This window comes from Neovison vison, chromosome 6 (assembly GCF_020171115.1).
Source record: "Neovison vison isolate M4711 chromosome 6, ASM_NN_V1, whole genome shotgun sequence".
Taxonomy (NCBI): domain Eukaryota; kingdom Metazoa; phylum Chordata; class Mammalia; order Carnivora; family Mustelidae; genus Neogale; species Neogale vison.
The window spans coordinates 90,124,387-90,137,651 of NC_058096.1; the positions used below are offsets into that span (position 1 = coordinate 90,124,387).

General features: G+C 34.4%; 1 long non-coding RNA gene across 3 annotated transcripts in view; it reads left to right on the forward strand.

Moving 5' to 3' along the window:
* The window catches only part of LOC122908668, a 351,843-nt gene that overhangs the window by 156,378 nt on the left and 182,200 nt on the right, over window positions 1-13,265 (forward strand). For all 3 annotated transcript variants that reach the window (XR_006385004.1, XR_006385003.1, XR_006385002.1), the window contains exon 3: window positions 7,632-7,785. This is a non-coding gene — a long non-coding RNA (uncharacterized LOC122908668). The remainder of the gene's footprint in view (window positions 1-7,631; window positions 7,786-13,265) is intronic.

Here is a 13,265-nt window from a genome sequence, read left to right on the forward strand (position 1 = left end):
GAGGCAGAAGATCAAATTAGTGATCAAGAAGGCAAACAGATAGAAAAGCAGGATCAGGAAAAGGCCTGGAACAAACAATTTAGAAGCCATGGAAACAGAATTAGGGAGATAAATGACACCATGAAACATTCCGAAGTCAGAATTATGGGGATCCCTGAGGGAGCGAGAAGACTAGAACAAATACTGGATGAAAATTTCCCTAATCTGTGGAGTGGAACAGTGTTCATGCCCTAGAGGCAGAAAGGACACCCCCAAGATTGACTGTTTAGAAAGACATCTAGACACTTGATTGTGAAATTCAGGAATCATAATTTCAGACAAGATGTCTTAAGGGCAGCTAAGGAGAAGAGATTCCTTATGTACAGAGTAAGGACCATCAGAAAAATGTCAGACCTGTCCACAGAAACCTGATAAGTCAGAAAGGGTGGACAAGACATATTCAGAGCACTAAGTGAGAATAACATGCATCCAACAATACTTTATCCAAACATCCAGCTGACATTTAGAATGGATGGAGAAATCAAGAGTTTCCACGTCCAGCAAGGTTTAAAAGATTATGTGACCACCAAGCTAGCACTACAAGAAATACTAACTGAGGTTCTATAAAAGAAGAAAGAACCCAAGAGTGACATAGAACAGGAAGTTACAGAGATAATGTATAGAATCAAGAACTTCACAGGCAACATGATTTCAATAAACACTTATCTCTCAATAATCACTCTCAATGTGAATGACATAAATGCAACCATAAAAAGGCACAGAGTTACAGACTGGATAAAACAACAGAACCTGTCCATATGCTGTCTACAAGAGATACATTTTGAACCTAAAGATATATCCAGAGTGAAAGTGAAGGGATGAAGAAACATCTTCCATGCAAATGGACCTCAAAACAAAGCTGGGGTAGTGATTCTCATATCAGATAAATTAGATTTTAAGCTAAAGACTGTAAGCAGAGATACAGGAGAACACTACATCATCCTTAAAGGGTCTATCCACCAAGAAGATCTAGCAATTGTAAATATCTATGCCTCCAATGTGGAAGCAGCCAACCACATAAACCAAATGTTTTAAAAAAATTGAAAAGTTGTATTGATATGAATACATTCATTGTTGGGGATCTGAACACATCACTCTCAACAATAGATCACTTAAGCAGAAAATCAACAAAGAAATAAGAGCTTTGAATGACACATTGAACCAGAAGGACCTCATAGATATACACAGAACATTCCACCCTAAAACAACAGAATACTCATTCTTCTCAAGTGTCATGGAACTTTCTCCAGAATAGACCACATACTGGATCACAAATCATGGCTCAACTTATACCAAAAGACTGATATTATTCCCTGCACATTCTCAGACCACAATGGTTTGAAAGTGGAACTTAACCTCAAGAAAAAGTTTGGAAGGAATTCAAACACATGGACGCTAAAGACCATCCTGTTCAAGAATGTTTGGATCAACCAGGAAATCAAAGGAGAACTTAAACAATCCATGGAAACCAATGAGAATGAAGACACATTGGTCCAAAACCTATGGAATACAGCAAAGGCAGTCCTAAGGTGGAAATACGTAGCCATCCAAGCCTCACTCAAAAAAACTGAAAAATCCTGAATACACCAGCTCTCTTTACACCTTATAGAACTGGAAAATCAACAACAAATTAAACCAACTCCACGCACAAGAAGGGAAATAATTAAGCTTAGAACAGAGATCAATGAGTTAAAAACTAGAGATACAGTAGAACACATCAACAAAACTAGAAGCTGGTTCTTTGAAAGAATCAGTAAGATCAATAAACCACTGGACAGACTAATCCAAAAGAAGAGAGAGAGGATTCAGATTAATAAAATTATGAATGAAAGGGGAGAGATCACAACCTACACCAAAAAAATAGAAACAATCATCAGAAATTATTATCAACAGTTATATGCTAATCATTAAGCAACCTAGAAGGAATGGATACATTCCTGGAAACCTATTAACTTCCAAGACTGAAACAGGAAGAAACTGACAACCTGAATAGACAAATATCTAGTAACAAGATAAAAGAAGTGATCAAAACCTCCAAAAAAACAAGAGTCCAGAATCTGATGGATTCCCTGGGGAATTCTACCAAACATTCAAAGAAGAAATAATACCTATTCTCCTGAAGCTGTTTCCAAAAAATAGAAAAGAGGGAAGACTTCCACACTCTTTCTATGAAGTCAGCATTACCTTGATCCCCAAACCAGGCAAAGAACCCACCAAAAAGGAGATGTTCAGACCAATATCCCTGATGAATATGGGTGCCAAGATTCTCAACAAGATCCTAGCTAATAGGATCCAACAGTGCATTAAAAAGATTATCCGCCATGACCAAATGGGATTTATCCCTGGGATGCAAATGTGGTTCAACATTTGCAAATCAGTCAATGTGATAGAACAAATCAAAAAGAGAGAGAAGAACCACATGGTCTTCTCAATTGATGCAGAAAAGGCATTTGACAAGATACAGCATTCTTTCCTAATTAAAATGCTTCAAAATATAAGGAAAGATGGAACATTCCTCAGTTCATAAAATCATCTATGAAAAGCCCACAGTGAATATCATTCTCAATGGGGAAAAACTGACAGCCTTCCCACTGAGATCAGGAACATGACAAGGATGTCCACTCTTGCTATTGTTGTTCAACATAGTACTAGAAGTCCTAGCAACAGCAATCAGACAACAAAAAGAAATAAAAGTTATTAAAATTGGCAAAGAAGAAGTCAAACTCTCTCTCTTCCCAGATGACATGACACTTTACATGGAAAACCCAAAAGACTCCACCCCCAAACTAATAGAACTCATACAGCAATTCAGTAATGTGGCAGGATACAAAATCAATGCACATAACCAGTTGCTTTCTTATACACTAGCAATGAAAATATAGAAAGGGAAATTAGAGAATCAATTCCATTTACTATAGTACCAAAAACCATAAGGTACCTTGGAATAAACCTAACCAAAGAGGTAAAGGATCTGTACTTGAAGAATTACAGAACACTCAAGAAAGAAATTGAAGACAAAAAACGATGGAAGAGAATTCCATGCTCATGGATCAGAAGAATAAACATTGTTAAAATGTCTATAACTGCCTTGAGCAATCTATACTTTTAATGACATCCTGATCAAAATTCCACTGGCATTCTTCAAAGTGCTGGAACAAAGAATCCTAAAATTTGTATGGAACCAGCAAAGACCCCAGATCACTGAGGAAATGTTCAAAAAGAAAAACAGAGCTGGGGGCATCATGTTTCTTGATTTCAAGCTTTACTACAAAGCTGTGATCACCAAGATAGCCTGGTACTGGCACAAAAACAGACACATAAACCAGTGGAACAGAGTAGATAGTCCAGATATGGACCCTCAACTCTATGGTCAAATAATCTTTGACAAAGCAGGAAAAAATATCTAGTGGAAAAAAAGTCTCTTCTGTAAATGGTGCTGGGAAAATTGGACAGATACATATAGAGGAATGAAACTCGACCATTCTCTTACACCATACACAAAGATAACCTCAAATGGATAAAAGACCTCAAAGTGAGGCAGGAATCTATCAAAATCCTGGAGGAGAGCATAGGCAGTAACCTCTTCAACATCAGCCATAGCAACTTCTTTCAAGACACATCTCCAAAAGCAAAGAAAACAAAAGCAAAATGAACTTTTGGGACTTCATCAACATCAAAAGCTTCTGCACAGTAAAGAAACAGTCAACAAAACAAAGAGGCAACCCATGGAATAGGAGAAGATATTCTCAAAATGAAACTAGAGACAAAGGGCTGATATCCAAGATCTATAAAGAAGTTCTCAAACTCAACATCCAAAAACAGATAATCATGTCAACAAACGGGCAAAGAGCATGAACAGATGCTTCTCCAAAGAAGACATACAAATGGCTAACAGACACATGAAAAAATGTTCATCATCACTAGCCATCAGGGAGATTCAAATCAAAACCACATTGAAATAGCTCCTTACACCAGTTAGAATGGCCAAAATCAACAGGGCAGGAAACAGGTGTTGGAGAGGATATGGAGAAATGGGAACCCTCTTATACTGTTGGTGGGAATGCAAGTTGGTACAGCTACTTTGGAAAACAGTGTGGAGATTCCTCAAAAAATTAAAAATAGAGCTACCCTATGACCTTGCAATTGCACTACTGGGTATTTACCCCAAAGATACAGAAGTAGTGAAAAGAAGGGCCAATGTACCCCAGTGATCATGGCAGCAATGTCCACAATAGCCAAACTGTGGAAAGAGCCTAGATATCCTTTGACAGATGAATAGATATAGATGATATGGTCCATACGTACAATGGAATATTACTAAGCCTTCAGAAAGGATGAATACCCAACTTTTACATCAACATGGATGGGACTAGAGGAGATTATGCTGAATGAAATAAGTCAAGCAGAGAAAGTCAATTATCATATGGTTTCACTTACTTGTGGAGCATAAGGAATAACATGGAGGACATTAGGAGAAGGAAAGGAAAAGCAAATTGGGGGAAATCAGAGGGGGAGGCAAAGCATGAGAGACTATGGACTCTGAGAAACAAACTGAGGGTTTTGGAAGGGAGAGGGGTGAGGGGGATGGGTGAGCCTGGTGGTGGGTATTAGGGAGACACATATTGCATGGGAACTGGGTGTGGTGCATAATCAATGACTCTTGGAACACTGAAAAAAAAATAATGATGTTAAAATTTTTAAAATTTTTAAAAAGATGTCTCTATAATTCTTTTCAATATCTCATCAAACTTAGTCACTGCTATAAACAAAGGCTGTCTCAATTTCATTCCATCCTATTACAGAATATTAATTTATTTTAAAAAGAACATTTAAAAGTTTTTCACAGATACAAGTTATTGTGTAGCTCAAGTGTAGATTTTCAGAAATGAATTATGTACCGTTTGAGCTCTCACCATCTGATTTTTTTAGATTTTTTAAATTTCTGTATGAAAAAATTTATTCCTTCTATTTCCAAGTATTGTTTCAATTCTCTAAAGTGTTGAAGTTGACATTTTTTAAAAAAGATTTCCAAGAAAAGAGTGAAAGTTAACCAAAATTTAGAAAACTCTTTCACAATCTAGTTCAGTACTATTGCTCTTAGATTGGTTTACAAGGTTGCTTTAAAAACTGAAACATCTATATACATTTATTGATGGTGGGAAACAAAAAGAAAGTATCAAAACCTCTGTGTAAGTGGCTTTTGTGTATTTACAGAAGTTCTGGTTTATGGCTTGCATATTAGACTGGCAATATACTAAAATTGTTAGGAGATAATTATTAAGTTTGTGTGTACAAAACAAATTCTAAATATATTCTCTCTCTGTACATTTTTAATTCAGAAAGAATATTGCTTTTATTATAACTTCATGATCTACAAATATTTATATTTTATCTCTGTAAAAGCTTATCATTTTAGTCTTTAAGGTAGAAGTTTTAACTATTTTAGAATTATAATCACAATATATCTCAGATGTTTCACCATAAAATAATTAACTTCCAAAAGCTTTAGAGGGACACCTGGGTGGCTCAGTTGGTTGAGCATCTGTCTTCGGCTTGGGTCATGATCCCAGAGTCCTGGGTTTGGGTCCAGGTCAGGCTCCCTGCTTGGCAGGAAGCCTGCTTCTGCCTCTCTCACTTCCCATGCTTGTGTTCCCTCTCTCACTCGCTGTGTCGAATAAAAAAATAAAATCTTTAAAAAAAAAACCAAAACTTTAGAGTCCATTGATTAGATGAAAATATAACTATTATTGGAATTAAACTTACTTTCTATTTAAAATAACTTGAGAAAATTTGAACCATATATCATTTAACCCTTTGCAAAGTTCTTTGGAAAATAGAACCAACCCATGAACAGTTGTTGCTATACATTTTGTATATGCATAAGAAAAATTGAGTTCGAAAAAGTGAAATTAACTTAGAATAGTCATTTAATCTAAATGGAAACACATATTTCACAGCATGATATATATAAACCCACTTTCTGTATTAAATCAAGATCTACTGGCATGATTTTCTTTTTAAAATTTTAAACTAAATGCTATTGTTTCCCCCTGAAGATTTGGTTTTCCTGTGACATGTGATATCATAGCTCCACATACAGTAGATAAAACTTTATCAAATATATAATTTATCAAATATTCTGTGCAATTCACTGCAACATTTACTAATAGATTTTATACTAAATATCTATTTCTTAGATTTTAAATTTTTTGCCTCTGCTGCTAAAAGAGTTTATTGTAAAATGAGCATTCCAGTAATCAGTGAAAAATTAGTTATAAATATTCAGCATAAAATATGTTATCCTAGATACGGGTCACTGGTTCATTTACTCATCAAGGGAAGGAAGAGATAGTTTGAAGTAGGATGAGGAGTTCAACGTGGGCATGGTTAGTTGCTGATGACTGTGGTACATACAATTGGCAATAACCAGGAAATATTAGTGAATATTGCTTTGAAGTACAAGAGCGTGGTGAAAGAAATACAAATTTGGAAGTTTTCAGCATATGGGTGAAACCACATGAGATGAAAGATTAAGTAAGACATTTTCAGCACTGATACTTGAGCAGTTTCTGGGAGGTCTTTGGACATTGACAACAAAGGAGAGAATGTAATGTTATTAATTTATTCGAAATGACTTGTGTATTGGTTTCTTGTAGCTGCTGTAACAAATTACCACAAATTTGGTGGTTTAAAACACCTAAAGTCTATCTTCTCACAGTTCTGGATGCCAGAAGTCCACAAAAAGTATTACCCGGCCTGAAGCAAGGTGTGTGCATGGACACATTCCCTCTGGAGGCTCTGGAGGAGAATTTGTTCTTTGTGTTTTTCAGCTTCTGGGGGCTGCCAACATTCCTTGGCATATGGCCACATTACTCCCATCACTGCTTTTTTTTTTTTTTTTATCATATTGTCTATCTTTCTTCCTCTATGGTAAAATATCCCTCTGTTTCCCTTATAAGTTTACATGTATTTACATTTAAAGCCCATTCAGATAATCCAGGATAATCTCCCCATCTCAAGATATTTAATTTAATCACATCTATGAAGCCCTTTTTACCATGAGAGGTAACTGCTGTTCTAGGGATTAGGATGTGGATATCTTTGGGAGCAGGAGGCTAATATTAGCTTACCATAACTTGTATCTATCTGATCACCATCAGTGTTGAGTTTTTCATCCTCTCTCTATTACCACTCCTGAATTTGGAAGACTTAATACAAAAAAAAAAAAGTATTAATGTTTCATAATTTTTTATTACTTTAAATGACATTTTGGATATTTTGTATTAAATAAAATATGTTATTGAAAGAATTTTATTTAAAACATTTTTTTCAATATGACTACCAAAAAATTTAAAATTGCATCCCAATTCTATTAACATTGCATTTCTATTAGCACTGGTATAGAATGTGTATGAGTTTCAGTCTCTTCATCTTACAGAGAAATTGCTGTTTCCTACAAATAAGTAGTTAAAATTCTTGAAAGCTGTGCACTATGTTAATTAAATGCTCAATTTTATTCTATGGATGTACTTTGCTCTATTGTAATCCATATTCATTCAAACTATTTATTGCTGCTTTTCTCCATTTCACAGCAACAAATCAAAAGGACTTCATGTGAAATTATTGACTACTCTATGCCTCTCAGCCTCAAATAACCCCAATTCTATGCACCTGGGAGCCAAAGCAAATCATAAGGAGCCACACACACTGCTCTGATGAAGCATCTCTGGAAGGAAGTCTCACATGGTGAGTGCCAGACTGACTGGCAGTCTCTTAGAACTGAGAGGAAATAAGGTAATTTTTAAGAGTTTGATAATTTCCTTCAAAAGACATTGTAGTCTAAAGGGTGAAGGGTGGTGAGGAAATAAGGGGAAAATGTTTTTGATGGGGATGGATCCAAGGGGAACTTGTAGAAACAGAAGAGTCTTCCAGGAAAGAAGGTTATGATTTGAGAGGACACTGTATATGGGCCTGAAGGAAGAGGTGAAGAAGAGTGACCAGAGGAGAAGAAAATCTAGAAGATTCTAAGCAGTGAAGTCTGGTGAGAGGGAGAAGAAAGGACACTACTATTTACCAAGCTTCTATTGTTAACCAGGTACTTTCATATATGTTATACAAATACACTTATAATATTTGGTTTTGCAGGCAAAAATTTGAGGTGCAGAGACAAGAAATGATTTCCCTAAGGTCACACAACTAATATGTATCAAGGGAAAGTTTAGGATCTGTTAATTAGTGGGTTGATATTCTTTAGAGTATTAAAGCTATACTAAAAGGTGAATCTGTGAGTGTGGAAAACATGGCAAATGACTTGAGAAAATTTGGGAAATTTCAATGATAGTAATCTATGTGTGATTGAAGTGGGGAAGGAGAAGTGGTAGGCTAGGGAAGTATTTGTACCTGGAACTGTTTGTAGCAGCTGTGGAAACACATCACATCCAAAGGGCTCAGAAGAAATGGAATATTGGTTGGCCTTTTAACTAGTTTAGTTTTTAACTTGAGCAGCTCGCTGGCATTATAGTATATTTGTAATAAGCATAAACCTTTGGATTTTTATATAAGTACCTATAAGAAATATAAGCATATTTAAACTTCAGCCTCCCAGAAACCTGAAAAAAACATAGTCAAAAAGCCAGTTCAAGTTTTATTTTACCTGTAAAAATGAAAGCATTGAAAGAACTACTCCAGCTCATAATGATGTGATTTAAAGGTACCACGACATCACCTCAGCTTACAGAATTAATTCCCAATTGTATACTTCCCAACTTATACTCATCTCCTTTGAAATCATTTCATTTTCATTTCACCCAGAACCATTATAGACTCAACAGCTTTTCTTCAAATATTAGCATTTCCCTCATTTCAGTGGACTCTTCCATCCTGTAGTTCTGAGATATATTATTTTATTGACAACCTTCCCTGACATACTACTGACCTCTCATCACTTAAACACCAGTCTATATGTAGATATGACAGAGTATCTGCTGAAGATGAGGGGGAGAAGATCCTACATACTACAAACATGGCTCACTATAAATTTACAAAAACCAAATAGAACTTTACTTCTTGCTCCAATTTGGCAGCCTCCTTTTATTAATGACTGAGTGTTTTCCCTATTCTGATTCCCCAATAGCTTTCTTTACTTCTAGCTGTTGGTCTTGCATATCATTTAGCCAAAACAAGACACTTGTCTTCGGCTCCCTCATTTGTATGGATCGTTGCCTTGACATATAGAGCTTTTCATTCTTCCTTGAGATCTGAGGAAAAGAAATCACTTTAAAGCAAATATCTTCAACTAAGCTCTATTTCAAATTCCTTTTTGTTTTCCTAAAAACGGTGTCATCATTTACTTTTCTCCTGTTATCTTTAATTTTTCCTTTTCTATTGATTCTTTTTTATGTCCTGATCAATAACTAACATTTTTTTTAAAGTTTTGGTAAACCAATAAGAGAAATAACATATCATTGTTCTTTAAATTGACTTTTCTTGAATTGTGTGATTAAAATTTTAAATTTTTAGCAGCCATATCATACCCTACCCAGTGTACTGTCTTTTGAATATCCATGCAACTTTTTCTATTGATAAATTAGCATAAACTTTGCAATCTTTATTTTAACTTTTTAATGAGTTAATATTAAACATTCATCATATTCATGACAATTTTTTTCAGTTTCTTACATCTGACTAATATGTAAGAAATGGTAGAAATCAAAATGGTTTAATTTAATCTTTCACAGTGGTCATATGTTCTTTCTGATATCTTCAAATGCTTCTATACTTAGAATATCTTTGGTTTTATGTATTTCAGAATAATACAGACTTCTGTATTTGTGTAATATATCTGTTTATATTTTATTTAAAGTTTTGAATTCACGTGGAGTTATTTTATTCTTTCTCATAATATCAGCAATGTATTGTAGGTCATCAAAATAGCAAATCATCTCTTATTTACCCAGCTTAATTCCTATTCAGTGTCATTAATTTAGAAGGTACAATTTTCCAAAATTAAATAAAATTTAATAGACTTGCTGATTCATCCTGTTAGACAATAAGCATACTAAGGATAAGAATCCTATCATATTTGTATCCTTAGCACATAGTATTAATAATTAGCCTACAAAATTAGGTTATCACACTATATTGATGTCATCATAATTATTTTAATAATACAGTGCTTTGCAGGGTCTCCTTAAAATTATGCTTATAACCAAGCCAACTTATGTATCATTCAGTTGTCTTCATTTCTCACTTCCATACTCTTTCTTCTTTCAGAGCACCTTTAGATGATGTTGGCATAGTCTCTTCCCTGTTTCTCATTCTAATGAAAAACATGTTTCTCTAATGCTTCTCATTCTTCTTTCTCATTCAGCTGCTTGATTTCAAATAGTATATACCAACCTAGTGTTTGTGTTTCTTTCTGATCACTTTAGATGACCACCACTTTTCAGTTCTTAGGACGCCCTGTATGCATGAACTTTTCAGTAGGACTGGCCTTACCCATTCACAAATGTGGTATTCATCACTCCCCAAAAAGTCTCTACACTTTGGACTCTCTAATATCACCTGCAGTAAGTAGAACACAATGACATAATTGCTTATTGACCTTATATGTTTTGAGAATACTTTAATACTGGCAGCTGACAGCTCTAGCAAAGACTAGAAGAGTTCAGAGATTTCTAATAGGAAATTATTAAGCACACTGCATTTGCTGAGAAATGGAGCTTCGTAGTTGTTGATACATAGACTGTATGGAAAAAAAGAAAAAGAATAAAAAGAAAGAAAGGAAAGAAGGGAGGAAAAAAGGAAGGAAGGAAGGGAGGGAGGAAGGGAGAAAGAAAGGGAGAAGAGAAAGGGAGAGAGAAAAGAGAAAGAGAGGGACAGAAAAGAGCGAAAGAAGGAAGGACAGAAGGGAGAAAGGAAGGAAAAAAAGAAAGGGAAAGAAGGAGAGAGAGAGAAAGAAAGAAAAAGAAAAAAAAAAAAGGAAAAGGAAAAAATAGCAATGAAAGAAAAGCAGACCCAGGGCCTTAAGGTTGGAAAACAGCTTTCTATGCAGTCAGATAATTGAATTTCTGTGAGGATGTAAACTAAGTTCACAGTTCAAAATTTCCTGAGGCAGATTTAGAGAATGGAGAGGAGGAGGGAACTAAATTAAAAAAAAAAAAAAAAAAAAAGTAAAGGACCTAGTATTGCCTTCTATAATTTTTGGGTTTTTTTTAGGAAATAGACTTGAATAAGGAAAAACAGGTATACATGTTGTTTTAAGACTAGTGAGAAGAAAAATAATAAGTCAGAGACTAAAACTGTATATGTAAGCCATAAACCAAGATTTGTAGATAGAACTGGAATATGAGACCTCACAGTTTTGCTTAAAGCCACCTCTATTCATTTGCATCCATGTACCAGGCAAATAAGAATAATGTAGTATTTCCTGTCTTTTATAACTCCATTGTTGCACATTTTTGTAGGAACTATATCATAATTTTTATAGGAAATATAACATATTTTTGCATTCAATAAGAAAATTAGACTTACAACATCTCTTTTGTTCATTAAAAATAATAGTAGCCAACACTTATTGAGCTTTCACTATGCATCAGACACTATGTTAAGTCCTAAATCATGTTTCATTTTATTGTCACAGAAACTTTATGAGATAATACAAATGTAATACACATTTTGCAGATTAGGACACAAAGGCTTAACTGATGAGGGTCATACAAGTATAAGTGGCAGAGCTAGAAACTGAACCTAGGAATCTAATCACAGAGCTATTATAGAATAAAACCCTAAATAATATTAAGTCATATAAAATCCAACTTCCAATATTAGTAATATAAAATTACTAGTTACATTAAGAATATTTGTATATACAATCACTCCAGCTTTATAATCTTTTATCCATGGATCTAATAATTGCATTTATAAAATTTATCTTTGTTTACATTAGTAAGTGATATATTAATAATAATTTGCATTTTTATTGGTGACTCAGGGCTCTGACAATCATCTAAACTTTAATCATTTAAAATAATGGAAGAGATGTAGTTCATTGGATTAAATCCAAATCTGAAAGGTCATATCTTCTATGTAGATCTCATGAATAAATCCAGAACCCCATGACCTTTCAACAGCCTTCTTGATTGTAAATGCAGGAACTAATAAGCAATGTGAAATGAGTATCTCTGTGAAGTACATTAAGACTGAGACAGCTGTCTTCTCAGGCTTGCCTAAGTCACAATACTTGGTAATTCCAAAATTTAGAGTGGTTGATTATTAAAATATAATTCTACATTTAAAAAATTATTTGGAGATTTTGGAAGAAAAAAGGACTATTGGAGAATAAGGAATATATTAAAGGTGAGGCAGTTTAACAGGATAATAAATTTTTAATAAAGGAGAGGGGTAGGAGATTGTACCAGGAAGTAAATTTACATATTGCTCCAGAGGAAATGCTTGAAAAGAAAGTAGATAGTGAAAAGATAGTTTTGTTGGTTCATTCATGTTTTACCAATTTTGATATGCCTGCTGGAGGAATATGTGTTCCCATTAACCTCTGGTCCCTTGCTGTTGTTTGTAAACCCTCCAGATGGCCTTATGGCTAAGATTGCTTCTGATCATCTGAGATTGGGGGAAAAGGGCCTTTGTAGTCCCTTTGAGGATATTATTAGATTTCAAAAAGAAACCTTAAGAAAACCTTACTTGATTTTTTATTTCCATTTTTTACTTTGGTAAAATATATAAACATAAAATTTATCATCTTAATTATTTCTAACTGTATAGTTCATTGGTATTAAATATTAAATTAAATGTTAAATATTTTTTACAATGTTGCGTAACCATCACCACCATCCAATCTATCCGCAGAGCTATTTTAACTTGAAAACTGAAACTATACTCACAAAATAACTCCTCATTCCTCCTCCTTGCCCCTGGCAACCACCATGTTACTTTCTGTTTCTATGGTTCTGCCTACTTCAGAGACTTTATATAAGTTGAAACATACAGTGTTTACCTGTATGTGACTGGCTTATTTCACGACCATAATGTCCTCAAGTTTCATCTATGCTGTAGCTTATTTCAGAATATCCTTTCTTTCTAATGTTAAATTATATTTCATCGTATGTATATACTACATTTTGCTTATCTGTTCATTTGTCAGTGGACACTGGGGTTGCTTCCACATTTTCCCTATTATGAATAATGTTGCTATAAACATGACTACCAAT